An 18,569-nucleotide genomic window follows, 5' to 3' on the forward strand; every position below is an offset into this window, starting at 1 on the left:
GGTCAAGGTCTCTCAGTGCAGTTCTAGGGCATTCTGGAGGAGGAGGGTGAACAGCCAATGGTCGTGGTACACATCGGTTCCAACAACATAGGTTAACAAAGGGATGAGGTCCTAAAAGCAGAATATAGGGAGTTAGGAAAAAAGTTGAGAAGTCAGACCTCAAAGATATTGATCTCAGGATTACTACCAGTGCTACGTGATAGCCATAGTAGAAATAGCAGGCTATATCGGATAAATACGTGCCTGAATACTGTGAGGGGGAGGGTTTCAGTTTCCGGAGGCATTGGGATTGGTTCTGGGAAGGTGGGACCAGTAGAAACTGGACGAGTTACTCTTGGGCAGAACCGGGACTGATGTCCGAGGGGGAGTATTTGCTAGAGTAGTTGGCGAGGGTATAAACTAAAATGGCAGGGGGTAGGAACCTATGCAAGGAGTCAGAAGAGGAGGAAACAGGACAAAAACAAAAGACAGAAAGGGGAATAAGAAAAGTGAGAGGGAGACAAACCAAGGGCCAGATCCAAATGCAATACAGCGGATGAACTAATCGTGCAAATAGAGGTAACGGGTATGATATAGTCGGAATTACGGAGATATGGCTGCAGGGTGACCAGGCATGGTGTCATTGCAGTAGGGTTTTGCAGTTTAAAAAGTGACTGGTTGGTTTTGCTGAGAGCAGTTTAAAAGTGCCTGGCTGTTTTGCTGTGAGCTGATGAAAAGGAGAAAGCCAGTTTGAGACACCACCCTCTGTAAAAAACTTCCCCTACACATCTCCATTGAACCTTTCCCCCCTCACATTGAACTTGTGCCCCCTTGTAATTGTCATTTCCGCCCTGGGAAAAAGCCTCAAACTGTTCACCCTATCTCTACCCCTAATAATTTTATAAACTTCTATCAGGTCGCCCCTCAACCTTCGTCTCTCTAGGGAGAACAATCCCAGTTTATTCAATCTCTCATCATAGCTAATACCCTCATATGAGGCAACATTCTGGTAAACTTTTTCTGTGCTTTCTCCAAAGCCTCCACGTCCTTCAGGTAATGCAGTGACCAAAATTGGGCACAGTATTCCAAATGTGGCCTAACCAACGTTCTATATAACTCTAACATAATTTTTGAGCTTTTCTACTCGATACCTCGTCCTATGAAGGCAAGCATGCCGTATGCTTTCTTTACCACCATTTCCACCTGTGCTGCCACTTTTAAGGATCTGTGGACCTGCACCCCCAGATCTCTCTGTGACTATGCTCCTGATGGTTCTGGCACTTATTTTATAGCTCCCACCTGAAATGGATCTGCCAAAATGCATCACCCCTCATTTGTCTGGGTTAAATTCCATCTGCCATTTCTATGCCCAATTTTGCAGCCTATCTATACCATGTTGTATTCTCTGAAAATCTTCAGCACTATCAAGGTAAACTACCATCCTGGAGTCCTTTTCGCGGCCACAGAAGCGCCTATCTGCAATAAATCAAATCAATCAATCAATCAAATGGCATATCCCACTGACTGTACCATGTGCCTCAGACTGCTAATGTCATGATTGATAGAGATTGCTGGTAAAATTGCAATGGTGAAATTAGCAGTCTGAGGCACATGGTACAGTCAGTGGGATATGCCATTTGATTGATTGATTGATTTGATTTATTGTCACATGTACCGAAGTACAGTGAAAAGTATTTTTCTGCGGCCGAGGGAACGTACACAGTACGTACATAGAAGACAAAAAGAATAATCAACAGAGAACATTGACAAATGGTACACTGACAAACAGTGATTGGTTACTGTGCAGAACAAGGGGCTAAACAAAGCAAATACATGAGCAAGAGCAGCATATGGCGTCGTGAATAGTGGGCGGGATTCTCCAATAATGGGGCTATTTTCACACCCGCGTGAAAATGGGCGAGAATCACTCCGGGCTTTTTTCTAAAAAGTCCGGAGTGATTCTCCATTTTTAAGGGGCTGGCCGATACGGAGCCCTGCACTTCCGGCCACGGGTTCGCGCATGCGCGTGCCCGCCGATCGGTGTCCCCGATCACAAGCCTGGCCTTCGTGGAAGCCCCCCCCCCCCCGGTGACAGATCCCCTGTCCCCCCCCACCAGGACGGCCACAACAACCGCGACTCCAAGCTCCCGCCGGGTGGAACCATTCGTGAACCACGCCAACGGGAACTCGGCCGATCGTCCGTGGAGAATCGCCGCGAGGGCCTCTTTCAACGGCCCCCGACCGACGGCGCGTTGACTGCGCGCGCGACTGACGGCGATTCTCCAGCCGCCAGAGAATCGCAGGAAGGCGCCGGACCCGATGGCAGGACCGATGCCCCATTCTCCGCTCCCACGCCGAGCGTGATTTCGGAGCGGAGTCTCAGAGAATCCCGGCCAGTGTTCTTATAGGGAACTGATCAGTCCGAGGGGGAGTCGTTGAGGAGTCTTGTAAAAGTGGGGAAGAATATGTTCCTATGTCACTGACCTTGACCACTCATGTGAGGTCATTGAATTTGTTGCAACACTGCACCTAGGTCCTTAGGGCTTGATACTTGGCCTTCACATCTACAGCTATCCTTCGCACAGCTTTCTAAGTGTGTATCTGGTATGCCTCCTGACTTTGTTCAGATGCAAAGCATCTCTCTTCTTTTAGATCACTACTACCACGTCCTTCAGTACAGTGTCCAGAAACCTTGGAATCCTACTCTCTCTTAATCAATGTCTTCCAGGTTGGATTCAGCACTTACCTCAGACATAACCCGCCTCCCTTTTGCCATGTTGGGTGTTCCGATGCACAAGTGATCCAACACGGCTGTAGATGGTACAACTCTGTTTTATTGTCTTAAACAATGACAACTACTAACTGCTGGCTGAGGTTCGTGCTTCACCAGCTAACCTGTGGACTCAGCCCTATCACTATCTTGTTGAGGCACTCAGCACATGGTCTATGTCTGAGTGGCACGCTGTGAGCTCTGTGCTCTGAGCTATCTCCTGGTAGAATGAGCGGGAACTGTGGTGTTCCCTGGTTTATAGTGCGTGTGCTCTCACTGGTGATTGGCTGCGATGTTGTGTGTGTGTTGGTTGGTCCAACTACCTGTCCATCAGTGTGTGTGTGATTGCACCATGATATGCTGATGTGGATATCATGACACCTTTAAGTGATGCAGATGCAGACCGTCTTTAAATAATGCATGCTGATTCTAACTGGTGTTTCCATTCACGATATTGACTTCTTGTTAAGAAGTCCATCCAATCAGCAACACATTGCAAAATTGTTTTTTGAAGCAGGCAAGGAGCTGGATTAGGGGTTCGCCCTTGTCTACACTCTGAGCTCTGGCTTTGTACCTCTGATAAAGTAATTAAAAAAACAGGCCGCACCAAGTTGATATGCTACCTGCATTGTGGTCAACAATCACAAATTAATTTCACATCGTGATTCTCCACCTGCTTTTGATGGCAATCAATTTAATCACTCCTGTCTATTAAAATAAAAGCATGCAACCTCATTCTAATATCTAAATGGCCAACTCATTTCTCCCAGGCATGTTACCTGACCTCCTCTCACCCTGCCTCTGCTATAATTGGAAGTAGACAGGTTTGAGGGGGGTTCAGTTCCTGTTCCAAAATCTTTAGCCCCTGACCCAATCTCAAACCATCTATTTTTCAGAGTTAAGGTTCAGCTGTTTTTGTCAGGGCCACCAATTTGTAAAAACTTCTCCAGTGTCTATTTTACTGAAGATGTAAATTTCAAGGGAAAGAGAAACCGATGTCAGAGAGTGGAATATGAAAGACCTTGGGCTGAATTCTCTGTTTGGGAGACTAACTATCCATGCCAGCTTGAAAACGGTGGTGTTTTACACCAGGAAAACTGCCGCAAAACGGCCACCGATTCCCTACTCCGAGGAGGGGCTAGCAGCCAGGCAGCGTAGAGCTCCCAATTCTAGCTGCCGATATGGCCCGGAGCATTGCCGGGTCCGTGGCTGTGCAGGCGCACAGCGACCTGCAGCGGCTGCGCCGTGCTTCATGGCAGACGCAGCCCATGGACCGGACCATAAAAATAGTCCCCCCCTTTACACGCTCGTGGGCCAGGACCGCCCCCCCACAGTGCCCCCAGCCCCAAATAAACACCCCCCTCCCCCGGACCGGCCCTCCCGTGACTGTGGCGGCACTGGACTGAGACCACACGTGTCCCACGCCGTCGGGAACTCGGTCAGTTAAGGACGGAGCATTGCGTGGTGGGCCTCAGGCAATGGATACGGCTCCTAGAGTTCGCCGCATTTCAGGGGGCGGAGCATCGCGAAAGCAGCGCCGCCTCCGATTTTGGTATCATCGGGGATTCTCCGCCCCCTCGCCAAATGCGATTTCGCCGTCGTGGATCGTAGAATCCAGCCCCTTGTTAGCTAAAGTGGAAAATTTGGATTTGATTCGTACGTTTCTTGTGAAACATTGTTAAATGTACTTTGCATCTCACATGAACTCTTGAAATGTTTGTGCAAGGTGCCAATTGGAGAGAGACTGGGCACGATATAATGCGCAAAAAAACAGAGTCCCATTTTGGACACGTACCTGCCGTTTTCTCTGGCCTCAGTTGGGAACGACCGGCCGAGGCCACACTTACCTCATTTCCTGCAAGAAGAGATCGTGGCGCCATTTTTAAATGCCACCCCAATTTCTCGACCCCCTCGGACACCCTACCGCAACCTCCGGAACCCCCACTGCCCCAACTTACCTCGGTCCTTGAGCCCCCCCCTCACCCCATGTCTTAAGGGCAGGGCGCCCACGTGCCTGATCCCTGGCATTGGCAATCCTGGCACCCAGGCAAGTTTCAGTGCTAGCCTGGAACCCTGGTAGTGCCACTCGGAAACACTGGCAGTGCCAGGGTGGCGCTGCCAGAGTGTCCAGTTGGCTGTGCTAAGGACCCAGGTTCCAGCATGGGTGCCAGGGTACCATCTTGCTTAGAACCTGACCACTCGATGGCCTGGGAGAACCCCCCTCCCCAGCTGCCATTATGCATGCTCCACGTTTATGTGGACCAGTACTAAACGACGCCATGGCCAGATCTTCCAGGCGCAGGAGTTAGATCCTGGGCCTCGAGAGAATTGGGCTTAGACATATTTAAATGAGCCTAATGTTAATCTGGACCTTGCCCAGTGAGGACGAGATCCAGTTTGCGACGTCTCATGAGATCTCGTTACATCTTGTGAGGCATTCTGAGCATTGCAAATCTCATGAGAAGCCTCTTGCGAAATTTAACAGCCTTGTCGCATCACCGAGTCGGGTGCAAGGAGGCTATTCAAGCGGGTCCAGTGTTTCCATTAGATTGCAATAGTTTATCACATGGAATAGAATCAAAGAATGGTATCCGCACAAAAGGAGACTATTAGACCCATCATGTCTGTGCTGCTTTCCTGAAGGAGCAATTCACCCAGTGCCATTCCCACCTTCTCCCTGTAACCCAGCACATTTTTCCTTTTCTGATAACGTTCTAATTACCTCTTGAATGCCTCAGTTGAACCTTCCTCCACCAGACTCTCAGGAAGTGCATTCCAGACGTGAACCACCCCCCGCTATGTGAAAAAGATTTTCCTCATGTCACCATTGCTTCTTTGCCAATTCCCTTAAATCTGTGTCCTCTAGATCTTGATTCCTCCACCAATAGGAACAGTTTTGCCCTCTAGTCTGTCCAGACCTCTCACGATTTTGAATACCCCATCAGACTCCCATATCAGAGACCCCCCCTAACAGACCCCGATATCAGAACCCCCATCTGATCCCAATCAGAGGCCCCTTTAAGACCCCCATCATATCCCTATTAGATCCCCAAATCAGAGACCCTCAAATCAGAGGCCCCCCATCACTCATCCCTGCCTGGATGCTAAAGAGCAAGCAAAGCAGAAACAATGAAAAATCACAGCTTTTTCACTTACCTATCGCCTACACCTGCTGCCTCAGCAGTGTAGAAAGCAGCTTCTGTTATTTCATAGAAAGCCAAATCCATATCACAAGGCTTTAACCCCCCTCAATCCTGTAACAGGTTACCACCCTTAAGTATAACAAATATTTTTGTAAAATGTAAATTCTTCAAACAAAATGATCAACTAAACCAAATTCAATAGTTCAAGGAACATTTTACATTTGGCAATATACAAGTAGGTTTGAGAGAAGTTTGAGTACAAACCTTTTTAAAACTAGCACAGTTTTCCACACACTGTGCACCTGGGCCACTGGTTGGGCACATGGCAGAAATGTTTGGACATGCTGTTTGCCAAACTTTAAAACTGTATCATAATGCAAAAATACAGAAGTCCTGGGTCAATTAAGGGACCTCAAAACATATTGCGCTGCAAATCTTGATAAAGTTAATCTCTGAGTGCTCAAAGCAATGGGAGCCATTTATTTGAATTCAGTTTAAAGGCATTTAGTTCAATACACTTGAAGAGCTGCATCTCTTTATTCTAGAAACATGCAGGCTTCAAGAAGATTTGATTGAGCTCCTTAAACTATTGAAAGTATTGTTATGGGCCCACACAGATATTTAAATCCAATAGTTTAGTGAGGATCAAGGAAACGCAGATAAGGGGCGTCATTCTCCGACCCCCCGCCCCTGCCCCCGCCGAAGTCTCCGGTACCGGAGATTGGGCGTGGGCGGGAATGGGGCCGCGCCGGTTGGCGGGACCCCCCGCTCAATTCTCCGCCCAGAAATTGCCTGTCCCGCCGGCGTAAATCAAACCTGGTATTTACCGGCGGGACCAGGCGGCATGGGCGGGCTCCGGGGTCCTGGGGGGGGGCGCGGGGCGATCTGGCCCCGGGGGGTGCCCCCACGGTGGCCTGGCCCGCGATCGGGGCCCACCGATCCGCCGGCGGGCCTGTGCCGTGGGGGCACTCTTTCCCTTCCGCCTCCGCCACGACCTCCACCATTGCGGAGGCAGAAGAGATTCTCCCCACTGCGCATGCGCGGGAAACTGTCGGCGGCCGCTGACGCTCCCGCGCATGCGCCGCATTTCCGCGCCAGCTGGCGGGGCAACAAACGCCATTTCCGCCAGCTGGCGGGGCGGAAATCCCTCCGGCGTCGGCCTTGCCCCTCAATGTTGGGGCTCGGCCCCCAAAGACGCGAAGCATTCCGCACCTTTGGGCCGGCGCGATGCCCGTCTGATTGGCGCCGTTTTTGGCGCCAGTCGGCGGGCATCGCGCCGTTGGGGGAGAATTTCGCCCATGTTAACATCAGCATAAAGCTTGGCTCGATATCAGTAAACCTTTCTTTTCACATGATGTGGAGATGCCGGCGTTGGACTGGGGTGAGCACAGTAAGAAGTTTTACAACACCAGGTTAAAGTCCAACAGGTTTGTTTCGACGTCACTAGCTTTCGGAGCGCTGCTCCTTTCTCAGGTCTCCTGGGGAAGGTGCAGCGCTCAGAAAGCTAGTGACATCGAAACAAACCTGTTGGACTTTAACCTGGTGTTGTAAAACTTCTTACTGTTTCTTTTCACAGAGATTGGTTCGCCTGAGGTTGCTGACTCATTCTGCGAGTGTGACTTTCCTGCAAGCATGCAAAAGAGAATTAAATGGATTCTTATCTCCGGCTGCTATCACAACATACAACGCAGGTAAGATATTCGGTTGTGTGTCTCCTGGTTACTGTGGTCGCCTGGTTGATATCCATCCAAGTGGAATTTTCCAGCTTTTGTATTTCCTGAATAAGTCTGGGGTTTTCTTTTTTTTCTTTTTTCCAACTTTCAGGGTGGATAGACACTGGCTGTTGTGGGGTGGCGAGGTCATGGTGTCAGGTTGCCTCATGACTGTATGGTGTAAGTTCAATGGTCATATCCTGTTCATTAATTTTTGTATGTTCGCAACTGGGAGTTAGAATGTTGGGTTTGGCTTATTAGCCTCTGCCAGCACTTGTGGGAGAGGAAGAAAATCAGCATGAAAACGCTACTTTAGTGTGGAGCATCTTAGGTCTGGTATCAATAGTTTGCAATTTCTCTGAGAAGCTGCTATGAATGTCAAAATAAGTGTTTTCTAATTGGTCCTCAGATATCTCCAATAGATAGACAAATATCCCCACCTCTGTCAGTTTCTTTTTTGGGGGTTGATTAACACTTCTGACTTGGCAAACGTGTAACAGCAGATCAGTTGAAATGAAAATTGCTTATTGTCACGAGTAGGCTTCAATGAAGTTACTGTGAAAAGCCCCTAGTCGCCACATTCCGGCGCCTGTTCGGGGAGGCTGGTACGGGAATGGAACCATGCTGCTGGCCTGCCTTGATCTGCTTTCAAAGCCAGCGATTTAGCCCAGTGTGCTAAACCAGCCCCTATTGGAAATATATATGTGCAAACATTGTAATGGCGGTGCAGCTTTCCCCAACCTATGTAATTCACTGTGGACAAAGCAAAATACTGTGGATGCTAAAATAAAAACAGAATGAACTGGGAGTATTTCTTCAAATATGGCAAGGTGCCTGGGTGGCACTTCCAGGCTGGCAGGGGCACTGCCAGGGTGCCTGGGTGGCAGTGCACAGATGCCTGGGTACCAGTGCGGCACTGCCAAGGACCAGGGCCTAAGGGAACCATGCCCAAGAAAGGGGAGGTAGAACATAGAACATACAGTGCAGAAGGAGGCCATTCGGCCCATCGAGTCTGCACCGATCCACTTAAGCCCTCGCTTCAACTCCATCCCCGTAACCCAATAACCCCACCTAACCTTTTTGGACACTAACGGCAATTTAGCATGGCCAATCCACCTAACCTGCACCTTTTTGGACTGTGGGAGGAAACAGGAGCACCCGGAGGAAACCCAAGCAGACACGGGGAGAACGTGCAGACTCCGCACAGACAGAGGGGATTTTGCCAAAGGGAGCGGGCCGGTTAGATCGCAAAGAGATGTGTGCCTGGCGCGATTCTCGATTTTGGCCACTCTCTCTATCTAATGGCCCCCTCTCACTCTTGCTTAAATGCAATGCGGCCACTAAATCGCATCCAGACTCGGTTCTAGGCGGCATTAGCAGGACCGTTCCTGGTGCTTGTTGCGCTGGGAACACACTGTTATCTAACAGCCCAAAGAAATGACTCTGGGCGCGATCTACTGGCCGTGTCCTGCCGGAATCAGGGTGGGATGCAGCCGATGGATCACAGGAGAGGCCTCCCCCGGGATTCCGGATATCTGTTATGTCTCACAAGATCTAACCAGATCTCGCTAGACAGCCATTGTTGGATGGACACAGTCCAGCACAGCTAAGTGAGTTTAAGAACCCACGTAGCCATGCTGCCACCAGATTGATTGGCCACTCGACATCTACCGGCCTCGCCAAGGAGACCCCTGTTCCCCACAAACAGGAACCAGGGGGAACGGTATCTGGGGAGTGGGTCTCCCAGATGATCAAAGGCCCCCGCGAGGTTGGCCTCCGGGCAGGGTGGCACCATGGCAATGTCAACCTGGTATCCTGGCAGTGCAACCTGGGAACCTTGGTGGTGCCACCTGGATGCCAGGATCTGGCACTGTCAGGGTGCCCAGATGGCACTGCCATGCTGTCAGGGGAACTGCCAGGGTGCCAGGCTGGTATTTTGCCCATGCCAGGGATTGGGCCCAGGGGTGCCCTGCCCATGCGATGTGGGGTGCTGAGTGTGGTGTTGAGAGGGTCCCATTGGGTGTTGAGAGATCAGAGAGACATTTAAAAATTGCTTTCTGATTTCTTCATGAACTGAGTAGCTCATTTCCTGCCAGGGCACGAAAGAAAGCAGAGTGGTGTTAGATAGCGCTACAAGCACCAGGAACAAAACTGCTAATCCCACCAGAGCGGACTCTTGGCACGATTTAATGACCGCATTGCGTTTAGGCAAGAGTGCGATGAGGCCGTTAAAAACAGGAGAGGCCAAAATCAAGAACCGTGCTGGGCGCCGATCTCTTTGCGATCTCATCGGCCCACTCCCTTTGGCGAAATCAGGATCCCGCCATAGCGTGGTGAGAAATTAATAATCACCATTTAAGCCCAATCTCCATACAATTAATGAAAACGACTATCTAATGACTTCCCGTGAACCAACGACCTCCCCAGCAAGTGGCCACGTGGGCACTAATTAGCACTCCTTTTTATAAACGGGAAGCTGGCGAAGTGCTGCAGTGAGGACCCGAGGAGGTGCGTAGCCATCATCGCTCCTGGGCAATCAGCCTAGCGGGCACTGCGGTTGCTGCCCCAGTGTATGTGCGGGACGTATCGGGTGGCAGGGGATGTGAGGAGAGGGGGAAGGGGGGGGGGAGCAATGGGAGATTGGAGGGTGCCAGGGAGGAAGACACTGCTGTTTGTCAGTCTCACACCCTCTCCCAATTCCTTACAGGTATTAGACGCACTGGACGATATCTTGAACACTGCGGAATCTGCCCTAGAGGTTCTGCTGGCAGGCCAGGTGGCCAGAGACCAGAGGAGGCAGTGGCAGCAGCGTCAACAGGGATTCGAGGCAGCGGCCCATGTGCAGGGCCCCGCCCCACACCCTGAGGACTCAGCTGTCCAGCAGACCAGAGAGGGACCCAGAGAGGGAGGTCAGCGACGGCCCAAGGTGTATAAGCGTCGCTCGTCTTTCGAACAGATGACGGGCAGCGTGTGCCGCAGGAGGCTCTGCCTCAACAAGGGGATGGTGCAGCACCTGTGCCATGTCCTTGCGGACTTGGCACCATGTGGAGGAGGAGGATATCTGCTCCCAGTGGCCATCGAGGTCACCACAGCCCTGAACTTTTACGCCTCAGGATTATTCCAGGGCTCGAGCGAGGACTTGTGCGGCATCTCACAAGCTCCAGCCCACAAATGCATCCGTGACTTCATGATGCCCTATTTGCCCAGGCAGCCAACTATATAAACTTTGACATTGGCCAGGCCCAAAAAGATGCCCGGGCATCCGGATTCTCTGCCATCGACAGGATGCCCCAGATCCAGGAGCTAATAGATGGCACCCATGTCACCTCGCACTACCAGGTCACCTGGGAGTGCTCTATATCAAAAGGAAGGGGTTCCACTCCCTGAACATCCAGCTCGTGTGTGACCACCACATGAAGATCATGCACGTATGCCCATACTTCCCAGAGAGTGTGCACGGCAGCTACATCCTGGGGCAGTCAGACATCCCCGGCCTCTTCTAGGACCACCCCAGGGTGGCCGGTTGGCTCTCAGGGGATAAGGGGCACCTGCTGAGGACCTGGCTGGAGTGTTGCTGACATCCCCTCTGAATCTCTCGGCTGTGTCTGCATCAGCTCCGGGTCAACCTGGCCCAGAGACTCAGCATCTGACTGGGGCCCAGCTGGGCATTCCTGCCTCAACCTGATGTGCATCAGCAGGTGTGTGGTGCTCATCAAAATGTTCCCCAGAATGTCCACTACTGTCATCCACTGAGGTATGTGTCTCTGCGCCGGTGGAGGGTGGGAATGATTGCTGTACGGAAAATACGGTGATTCCTCAGAGTTCTTCTCATGGGAGGCAAGAGGCTCCACGCCAGTCAGGCTGGAACCGTCAGCTGAGGATCCTGCAGGAGAATGGACATGTGGTCAGTGGGAGGGATGGGTCAGTCTGCATGACATTAACAACTCACATGTGACAGGTTATAAGGGTGGGGGCAGGTGGATCCTCACTTCTGCTTCGTACACCAACCTTAATGTCAGTGATAGATCATCCTCAGCCACCCCCGCGACTTCCAGTGGCCGTTCCTCTCAGGGGGTATATGGGCCAGTATGGCTGAGGAAGAGCAGACAGGGAGATATTGCTGAAAACAGCGGGACTGGTGGCCTGAAGTGCATATGTTTTAATGCAAGAAGTATAACAGTTAAGGCAGATGAACTTGGAGCTTGGATTAGTACTTGGAACTATGATGTTGTTGCCATTGCAGAGACCTGGTTGAGGGAAGGACAGGATCGGCAGCTAAACCAGGATTTAGATGTTTCAGGCGGGTTAGAGGGGGATGTAAAAGGGGTGGAGGAGTTGCGCTACTGGTTAGGGAGAATGTCACAGCTGTACTGCGGGAGGACACCTCAGAGGGCAGCGAGGCTATATGGGTAGAGATCAGGAATAAGAAGGGTGCGGTCACAATGTTGGGGGTTTACTAAAGGCCACCCAACAGCCAGCGGGAGATAGAGGAGCAGATAGGTAGACAGATTTTGGAAAGGAGTAAAAGCAACAAGATTGTTGTGATGGGAGACTTTAACTTCCCCAATATTGACTGGGACTGACTTAGTGCTAGGGGCTTGGACGGGGCTGAGTTTGTAAGGAGCATCCAGGAGGGCTTCTTAAAACAATATGTAGATCGTCCAACTAGGGAAGGGGCTATACTGGACCGGGTATTGGGGAATGAGCCCGGCCAGGTGGTAGAAGTTTCAGTAGGGGAGCATTTCGGGGTCAGTGACCACAATTCAGTAAGTTTTAAAGTGCTGGTGGACAAAGATAAGAGTGGTCCTAGGGTGAATGCGCTAAATTGGGGGAAGGCTAATTATAACAATATTAGGCAGGAACTGAAGAACCTAGATTGGGGGAGGATGTTTGAGGGTAAATCAACATCTGACATGTGGGAGGCTTTCAAATGTCAGTTGAAAGGAATTCAGGACTGGCATATTCCTGTGTGGAAGAAGGATAAATACGGCAAATTTCAGGAACCTTGGATAACGAGAGATATTGTAGGCCTCGTCAAAAAGTAAAAGGAGGCATTTGTCAGAGCTAGAAGGCTGGGAACAGACGAAGCCTGTGTGGACTATAAGGAAAGTAGCAAGGAGTCAGGAGGGCTAAAAGGGGTCAGTCAAAGTCATTGGCAAATAGGGTTAAGGAAAATCCGAAGGATTTTTACACGTACATAAAAAGCAAGAGGGAAGCCAGGGAAACGGTGGGCCCACTGAAGGACAGGTGAGGGAATCTATGTGTGGAGCCAGGGGAAATGGGCGAGGTACTAAATGAATACTTTGCATCAGTATTCACCAAAGAGAAGGAATTGGTGGATGTTGAGTCTGGAGAAGGGTGTGTAGATAGCCTGGGTCACATTGAGATCCAAAAAGATGAGGTGTTGGGCAACTTGAAAAATATTAAGGTAGATAAGTCCCCAGGGCCTGATGGGATCTACCCCAGAATACCGAAGGAGGCAAGAGAGGAAATTGCTGAGACCTTGACAGAAATCTTTGGTTCCTCACTGTCTTCAGGTGATGTCCCGGAGGACTGGAGAATAGCCAATGTTGTTCTTTGTTTAAGAAGAGTAGCAAGGGTAATCCAGGGAACTACAGGCCGGTGAGCCTTACGTCAGTGGTAGGGAAATTACTGGAGAGAATTCTTCGAGACAGGATCTACTCCCATTTGGAAGCAAATGGATGTATTAGCGAGACGCAGCATGGTTATGTGAAGGGGAGGTCGTGTCTCACTAACTTGATGGGGTTTTTCGAGGAGGTCACAAAGGTGATTGATGCAGGTAGGGCAGTGGATGTTGTCTATATGGACTTCAGTAAGGCCTTTTACAAGGTCCCTCATGGCAGACTGGTACATAAGATGAAGTCACACAGGATCACAGGTGAGCTGGCAAGATGGATACAGAACTGGCTAGGTCATAGAAGGCAGAGAGTAGCAATGGAAGGGTGCTTTTCTGATTGGAGGGCTGTGACTAGTGGTGTTCTGCAGGGATCAGTGCTGAGACCTTTGCTGTTCGTAGTATGTGTAAATGACTTGGAGGAAAATGTAACTGCTCTGATTAGTAAGTTTGCAGATGACACAAAGGTTGGTTGAATTGCGGATAACGATGAGGACTGTCAGAGGATACAGCAGGATTAATATCGTTTGGAGACTTGGGCGGAGAGATGGCAGATGGAGTTTAATCCGGACAAATGTGAGGTAATGCATTTTGGAAGGTCTAATGCAGGTAGGGAATATACAGTGAATGGTAGAACCCCCAAGAGTATTGAAAGTCAAAGAGATCTAGGAGTACAGGTCCACAGGTCATTGAAAGGGGCAACACAGGTGGAGAAGGTAGTCAAGAAGGCATACGGCATGCTTGCCTTCATTGGCCGGGGCATTGAGTATAAGAATTGGCAAGTCATGTTGCAGCTGTATAGAATCTTAGTTAGGCCACACTTGGAGTATAGTGTTCAATTCTGGTCACCACACTACCAGAAGGATGTGGAGGCTTTAGAGAGGGTGCAGAAGAGATTTACCAGGATGTTGACTGGTATGGAGGGCATTAGCTATGAGGAGAGGTTGAATAAACTCGGTTTGTTCTCACTGGAATGACGGAGGTTGAGGAGCGACCTGATAGAGATCTGCAAAATTTTGAGGGCCATAGACAGAGTGGATAGTCAGAGGCTTTTTCCCAGGGTAGAGGGGTCAATTACTAGGGGGCATAGGTTTAAGATGCGAGGGGCAAGGTTTAGGGTAGATGTACAAGGCAAGTTTTTTACACAGAGGGTAGTGGGTGCCTGGAACTCGCTACCGGAGGAGGTGGTGGAAGCATGGACGATAGTGACGTTTAAGGGGCATCTTGACAAATACATGAATAGGATGGGAATAGAGGGATGCGGACCCCGGAAGTGCAGAAGATTTTAGTTAAGGCAGCATGGTCGGCACAGGCTTGGAGGGCCGAAGGGCCTGTTCCTGTGCTGCACTTATCTTTGTTCATTGGGGTGAAGACTCTGATGTCCAGCACCCCACTGCCCGTCTGGACCTTCTCCCATCCGTTGTGGGCCTACCTTTCCTGCGGGGACACAGGGGCAATCGTGAGCTGCATGTGTCATTCATCACGGGGGTACGGGGGGAGGCTTGGGTGGGGGGGGAGATGGGGTATATGTGGTGAAGATAATATGGGGGGATAGAGTGATGGGGGGATGGGGAGATGGGGGTGTGGGGTAGATGGCAGGCATGGTGATGGGGAGAAGGGGAGGATGGGGGGTGGGGTGTATGGAGGGTATGGGGGTGGCATGGCGTGGGCAGCACTGCTCGATATGGGTGGGCTGGGGCATGGAACTGTGCTGGGCGGGGGAAGTGCCAGGCACATTCCCGGGGAATGGTGGGGTCAGGGGTGGGTGCCAATCTACCCATGCGGCCCAGTGGGGATCATTGATCTTCTTAAGGCATTGGATGCTGTTCCTCCTGGTGGTGCTTCCTCCTCGGCTGCACTGGCTGCCCTGTGGCTGACCCTCCAAGACCCTCGGGGGAACAGGGCATCCCATCTGGTCTCTACCGTGTCCAACAATCTGCACAGGTCGGCATCCCCGAATCGTGGGGCTGGCCTTCTCGGTGGAATGTCTGTGAGCTGAGTGGGGCTGGCTGTGCAGAAGCGGTTTAAATGCTGCTCTCCCTTGTTAGCAGGGGGCTGGCGAGCCCGTGGGCCTCGTTAAGTGGACCAATTAACATTTTATAGCAGCCATGCCCTCACCAGGCTGAGCGTCGGGAAGCTAGCGGCACGTTCCGCTTGCTACCACACTTAGAAACGTCTTGGTTAAATCGCGCCCTCCATCTTCTTATAGTTATGATGTGGAGATGCCAGCGTTGGACCGGGGTGAGCACAGTAAGAAGTCTTACAACACCAGGTTAAAGTCCAACAGGTTTGTTTCGATGTCACTAGCTTTCAGAGCACTGCTCCTTCCTCAGGTGAATGAAGAGGTATGATACCTCTTCATTCACCTGAGGGAGGAGCTGTGCTCCGAAAGCTAGTGATTTGAAATAAACCTGTTGGACTTTAACCTGCTGTTGTAAGACTTCTTACTGTGCTTTTAGTTAGATCGCGCTCTAAATGTCGGTAAATACCAGTGTGGCTCTCACCCAAAAAGCCAGCGAGAAATACCCTACCAAACTCACCCAAAATGACACTTAGAAATGTTGTGGTTAAATCACGTGCCCGATTTTATGAATTGGGCCCACCATTAGCACATTTCCTTGGATTAAGCAAAACCTAAACTGGGTTTGCAGTATTCTCTTCCAAATTATTTGAATCATAGAATCCCTACAGTTCAGAAGGAGGCCATTCGGCCCATCGAGTCTGCACCAACTCTCCAAAAGAGCACTGTACCTAGGCCCATCCCCCTGCTCTATCTCCGTAACCCCCACCTAACCTGCAAACCTTTGGACTATGGGAGGAAACCGGTACATCTGGCAGAAACCCACACAGACACGGGGAAAATGTGCAAACTCCACACAGAGTCACCCAAGGCTGGAATGTAAATTCTACTTGTAAATTCTCAGGAGGTCCCAAATTAACACAGAGAACATGGGGTTTCTGTTCTGCCTTCTAATCAGAGATTCCAAAAGACTGTTGCAGTAGTTCATTGCTGTGGTTGGCATCAATAGTATAATACGTTCCGCAGGTAGACAAATAACTTAAACCAACAGCAATTAGCGTCAGTTAACTTCCTCCCATTGACCATTGATGGTTGGGGAATTTGCTTGTCTTCTGACAAGTTATTTATTGCCATAATGTCATTGTTGCTTTGCAGCTGCTCGCCTTTTCAGTTGATGGTTTCAGAAATTTAGCATTGTGAAAATCGAAACAAGGAGGATGATTTATAGCACCATTTGTGCTCTCAGATCATTCCAGAATGCTCCAACCAAAGATCAAATGACATCATCAGCCCCCATCTTGGAACGTCTGCCTGTGGAGAGCACCTCAATATGTCTCCCAAAATCTGGGGTTTAAATTGATGCCAGGCAGGAATAAATGGGACAGGCATTCTGCTCCTGTGTTAAACCTCACGCGATATCCGGCACCCGGCGCCAAAAATGGCGCGGATCACTTCGGCGTCGGGCCCCCCCCCCCAAACAACGGAAAGTCTCCGGCCCCGAATGGGCTAGCAGCGGCGTGACGCCATTCGGGATGGCGTCACCCGACGTGGACGGTGACGCCATGCGGCGTCATTGATGCCGCACGGCGTGACGGCTCAAAAGATGCGCCCCCCACCCCGGAAGAGCCGACAGGATGGCCACCCGCCGCCCAGCCCCGAGGTTCCAGGACCGCGACATCGAGGCGCTCCTGGACGCAGTGGAGGAGAAGAGGGAGTCCCTGTACCCCGGACACGGCCGCAGGGTCGCCCCACGCCTCAGCCGGTGTCTGTGGAGGGAGGTGGCAGAGGCCGTCAGCACTGTGGCCCTGACACCACGGACAGGCACCCAGTGCCACAAGAAGGTGAACGACCTCGTCAAGGCAGCCAGGGTGACTCCGCCCCCCCCCCCCCAACTCCCTGCCCGATGTGCGGCACACCCCCAGGTGAAACCAACCCTAACACTAACCTCTGCACTATACGCGCAACCAATGGCGTGCATTCATACACCTGTCTAACACTGTTACCCTTTACCCCTGCCACCCACCCCACAGGGAAAGCGCGCACACAACAATAGGGAGCATGAGTGGACTGGAGGGGGCCCAGCTGATGAGAGGGAACTCACCGTACATGAGGAAAGGGCCCTGGAACAGGCTGGCGGACCTAAGGACCTGGAGGTTGCCAATGCAGAGGCCAGGGGCCCACCAGCAAGTGAGCCACCGACAGCCCGTCCCCATATCCCCTTTCCCCCATATCCCCCATCCCCCACATCCCCCCTCCCGCATATCCCCCATATCCCCCCTCCCCCATATCCCCCATATGCCCCCCTCCCCCATATCCCCCCTCCCCCATATCCCCCCTCCCCCATATCCCCTTCCCCCATATCCCCCCTCCCCCATATCCCCCCTCCCCATATCCTCCTGCCCAAATATCCCCCACAACCCCTTCCCCCATATCCCCCCCACACAACCCCCTTCCCCCATATCCCCTTCCCCATATCCCCCCTCCCCCATATCTCCCCTCCCCCATATCCCCCATATCTCCCCTCCCCCATATCCCCCATATCCCCGCTCCCCCATATCCCCCATATCCCCCTTCCCCCATATCCCCCCTCGCCCATATCCCCCATATCCCCCCTCCCCCGTATCACCTGATCACCGCCTGCGTGTCTAACCATGCATGCTTCATTGTGTATCGCAGGAGGAAACGTCGAGGCATCCATCCCCGCAGATGCCGACCGCCTGCAAGATGCCCCAGGGTGACCACGGGATACGGAGGGACCCGGACACTCTGGCACGCGACGCCCGCCGGATGCCCCAGGGCGACCACGGGATACGGAGAGACCCGGACCCTCTGGCACGCGACGCCCGCAGGATGCCCCAGGGCAACCAAGGGAGACGGAGAGACCTGGGGCAATCGGGAGACGGCGCCCCCGTCTCGTGCGGTTGCGGCGACGCAGGCGTGTGCCACCCAGCGACGAGCGGGGCAGCCACAGGCCCCCGTCACAGCCGAGCCACGAAACCACAACCCAGGACACCCCTACCCAGTTCACCCCTACCCGGGACACCCCTACCCAGGACACCCCTACCCAGGACACCCCTACCCAGTACACCCCTACACAGGACACCCCTACCCACGACACCACTACCCAGGACACCCCTACCCAGGACACCCCTACACAGGACACCCCTACCCACGACACCACTACCCAGGACACCCCTATCCAGGACACCCCTAACCAGGACACCCCTATCCAGGAGACCACTACCCAGGACACCCCTACCCAGGAGACCCCAACCAGGAAACCGAAATACAGGACAGTGACACAGAGTGG

General features: G+C 51.8%; 1 long non-coding RNA gene across 1 annotated transcript in view; it reads left to right on the top strand.

Annotated features, from left to right (window-relative positions):
* The first annotated feature begins 7,360 nt into the window (after positions 1–7,360).
* The window catches only part of LOC140427956 (uncharacterized), a 273,707-nt gene continuing 262,498 nt past the window's right edge, over positions 7,361–18,569 (top strand). Inside the window, exon 1 of the long non-coding RNA XR_011948671.1 lies at positions 7,361–7,583. This is a non-coding gene — a long non-coding RNA (uncharacterized lncRNA). The remainder of the gene's footprint in view (positions 7,584–18,569) is intronic.

Source organism: Scyliorhinus torazame, chromosome 8, assembly GCF_047496885.1.
Source record: "Scyliorhinus torazame isolate Kashiwa2021f chromosome 8, sScyTor2.1, whole genome shotgun sequence".
NCBI classification, from domain to species: Eukaryota; Metazoa; Chordata; class Chondrichthyes; order Carcharhiniformes; family Scyliorhinidae; genus Scyliorhinus; species Scyliorhinus torazame.